The sequence below is a fragment of the Miscanthus floridulus genome, chromosome 10 (assembly GCF_019320115.1).
Source record: "Miscanthus floridulus cultivar M001 chromosome 10, ASM1932011v1, whole genome shotgun sequence".
Taxonomy (NCBI): domain Eukaryota; kingdom Viridiplantae; phylum Streptophyta; class Magnoliopsida; order Poales; family Poaceae; genus Miscanthus; species Miscanthus floridulus.
The window spans coordinates 70835875-70839873 of NC_089589.1; the positions used below are offsets into that span (position 1 = coordinate 70835875).

At 37.9% G+C, this 3999-nt stretch overlaps 1 long non-coding RNA gene across 1 annotated transcript; it reads left to right on the plus strand.

The window, feature by feature from the left end:
• The first annotated feature begins 304 nt into the window (after positions 1–304).
• Positions 305–2663, plus strand: LOC136484847 (uncharacterized). Its single transcript, XR_010766231.1, has 3 exons — positions 305–336; positions 710–814; positions 1302–2663. It is a non-coding gene; the product is annotated as an uncharacterized lncRNA (long non-coding RNA).
• Positions 2664–3999: the final 1336 nt, after the last annotated feature.

Below are 3999 nucleotides of genomic sequence, written 5' to 3' on the forward strand. Positions count from 1 at the left end.
CTTGTATTCTTGCTTTATGCTTATTAAGACATGGATATTGATCAATTAATATATCTGCTGCCCATGGCACTGGCAACATTTTGGGCTACTTTGTCTTCATGTCTTGTCTTCCTGAAATTGGCTGTTTTCATGTCTTGTCTACCTGAAACTAGGCTGTTCGTTTCGGCTGGATTGGCTTATAAGCCATGGCTGAAAGTACTGCTGGCTGGTTTGGTGTGAGAGAAAAACACTGTTGGCTGGCTGATAAGCCAAGGCTTATAAGCTAGATACAGGCTGCCGAACAGGCTGATGGTTTGCGCTTTTCAGGTTCTCTTGTCGGATATAAATGCTGATGAGGTAAACTAACTGATTTCTGCTTAACTACAAATATTCTTGATACAGAAACTGACTGTTAGAATACGTCCTCTCTGATTGCCCTTCCTTTACTGAAAATGGGCACATCTCATATGCAGATAGTGTTCATGCAATCTGAAATATAGAGCTGTAGTGATGTTCCATGCAGATAGTGTTCATATCCTGATACAGATAGTGTTAGATGTAGTATTTTCCTGAATAAAAAGGCAGCCATATCTGCAATACAATTGCATTGTCTTTTTCTTTTTGTGTGCTGCCTCTGCATGTATTTATGATGCTGCATGTTGATGGATGAGCTTTTTCCCTTTTCAGAGCTCTGCACCAAAACACTACAATTATGTTGTATTTTACACAGGGTTTTGAAAGTCAAAATTCTCAGTCACTAGTCTGAAGTTTAGCGTTGGAGCTTGCAAACAAGCAGGACATTCAAGGTGCTTGGCAACCTACATAAATCACAAAGGTACCCATTTATTAATAATCATTCTCCTAGTGGTGTTTTCAGTTCATGTTTTGCATGTACCAGTACAGGTTTAGGGCCAAATAATTGTCACTTAAGTAGTACAAATAATATTCCAGTAGCAGCAGCATGCAGAACAGACCAGCTAGGAGGCCAAATCTGGTCTGTGGTTTGTCAACCACAATAGGGAACAGTAAATGCTTAGGGGAATTAACCTATCGTCTAATATTCTATCTGAACATTTCTGATAATTTACTACATGCAAGTCTGAACATATTTAAGAAATATCTCTGACCACTTATGTGCACCAATAAGGATGTCTGCACATATTAAATAATAAATAGATGCTAATTAGCATGTCTGCACAATCAGCACTCCAACTAGAAATGTTTGCACTTATTTCAATTTGTGAGTTGGTGATTTCAGTCTTTGTTCATGCTCATACGACTGTGTTCCAATGCAATTAATTTTGTGTGTGGTTTGATTGCAGAGAAAACCAATGAGTCTGTGAAAGCAAACCAGCTGCTGGTGCTTTTTTCATTAATAAAATGTTGTCCTACTAAGTGCCACCATCAAACTTGTCTGGCTGTTGGCAACAGCTCGGCTAAAATGTTCTGTTCTGTGCAGCAGTTGGCTGGCTGTTGGCAACAGCTCGGCTCACCTATGCTCTGCTTTATACTTCTCCTTAAGTAGCATACATGTTTAGCAACCTGTAGTTTTGACTGGTAGAACAATTTACTTTCTCCATGAAATTAAATTGCAAGCAATATGTACTAAAATGACCAGCAAGCAATACGTACTAAAATGACACTGAAAGGTGATGACACTGGATTCTCTGTATTTATTTAATTTTACAAAGTATGACTAGTGCTAATCCAGTGTACTACTTACAGCCATAACTAAACAAGTCAGCAGCTTATAGGGTTATACTTCTCACTCAGATGTCAGTGCTGCTGTCTGAAACTCTGAATCCTGTTCATTGCTATAATATTGGTGGTGTCTGTAACTTTCTGAAAACAGTCACACAACTTATATTGCCGTGTCTGAAACTCAGTAGATCAATTTTTCATTCCTTCACAAATCTGGTAAGGAATATTTGCATCCTGTTGCATAGCTGTAGTATTTGCAGTGGTCACTACTGCGAAGGGTTCTGGCTACTGCATGTTGTAGCAAAGTTGTAGCTGCACCACCTTGTTTGATTGTATTTTTGGATCAGCTATCTGGTTTCTTCCCGCAGTACACATATGTAAAGTGCCTTTTTGACTGATTTCTTTGCTTCAGTAAGTGATGGTTGCTTCTCATGTGTTGTGTATGCATGATATGGACAGATTCCATGACCCTAAGGTACTCGCTCTTGCTCTTGACACCAAGAATAACTGGATATGGCTCTAATTCTAATCTAAAAGCGCTCATAACTAGTACAAATTTATAATTGTTTAGTTATATATATATATTCAGTGATGATAACCAGAAGTTACAATATGAGTTCATTTCTATATTTATTTCAATTACACTATTTTTGATGCCTCAACAAGTTGATATTTGATTACCGTCTATGTACTACCTTTTGCTATAGCTGTTGCTTTTGAATAAACTTAATTCGATTGATTTCAACAGGAATTGCGGTTACTTTGGAGAAGTGGTTATGTGTTTATCTGGTTGCATAGTGGACAAAAAGCATTATCGATGGCCAAGGTCAAGCAGCTGGGGACTTGCTCAACAGATAGTCTATGTCCTTACCTGCCTAAGGACGAATGTAATGCTGTGTTTTATTTTATCTATATAAACTGTCACTTCTGTCGATATGAACTTGACAATGAATGTAATGAAATATGGTGAATGTTATGATATGCCGTTGGGCTTATTTGCATAGTAATTTGATTGTCTATGTGTATATATATGTATATATGACCCGGGAATTGGCATGGAAGCACTACATGTGTTGGTAGTTGGTTTGTATGAACTAATGTAAGTTTGTGGCTATGTTCGGACCCATGATATATATGTAATGTATGACCCGGTAGTTGGTATGAACTAATGTATATGTTTGTCCCAAAAAAAATGACTAAATACATACTAGTATACTTAAGCAAGCAATTATTAGGCTGACTAAATACATACTAGTATACCCTAGTATGCTAATAAAATGAATTAAATTAGAATTGCATAAATCTGTAGCATGGAGAGTATGTGCCCACAAGATCATTAGAAGAACTTTACCAAAGGCAAGATGAATCAGAGTGCAAGCATTGTCAATGTAGACGGCGTGTGTTGAGCATCGCAGTGTTGATGTCCTAATAATGAAGGGCGTGGAGCCGGCGTTTCTTGATCTATAGGGCACCAATTTCTCTTATTCACGTTGGGTGTTCGTGCCTTGTTTTCCTAGCCTTTCACACCCAAAGGCCCACCAAATAGGAGTGTTGCAATAGAATACAATATTGCAACAACACATGTTATTCTATAGCAATAAAATTTACTCGTGGCAGTACCGAAAAGCCTTTGCTTCTTGTTTCGATTGGATAGAAGCTCATACTCCACTTCAACAACTGGTTTGGTGCTGATGTGTACAAATCCCATGCTCCTACGCCGGGTTGATTGATGTGTCAAAGACTAATGCTCCTTGGAAGGTTTTATAGGTAAAGCTGTGGCCCAAGAACCCACTACATCTAAGCCCAAGTCCAAACTAGACCCAAGAATGCTAGAATGAGAATCATTACCGGTGACGACCATGCATACTTAGCAACATGCTATTGCATCGCTTTAAATATTTAGTTGCAATAAACAACTACCTATTGCAACGATCGTGATAAATATTACAACCAGACAAAACTGTGGCAATAGCAACAAATTATTATATCGCCTTTGAATTTTAGTTGCAATGCATGGTTAACCTATTGCAATGGGCGTGAGAAATATTACAACCTAACAACACTGTGGCAATAACAACAAACTATTACATCGCCTTAGAAATTTTGTTAGAATAAACAACTACCTATTGCAATGGTCGTGAGAAATATTACAACCAACAAAAACTGTGGCAATAGCAACAAGCTATTACATCGCCTTAGAAATTTAGTTGCAATACACTGTCTACCTATTGCAATGGTCGTGAGAAATATTACAACCCAACAACACTGTGGCAATAATTTCAAGCAATAGCAACACTGTTCTATTTGGTTGCAAGAGCA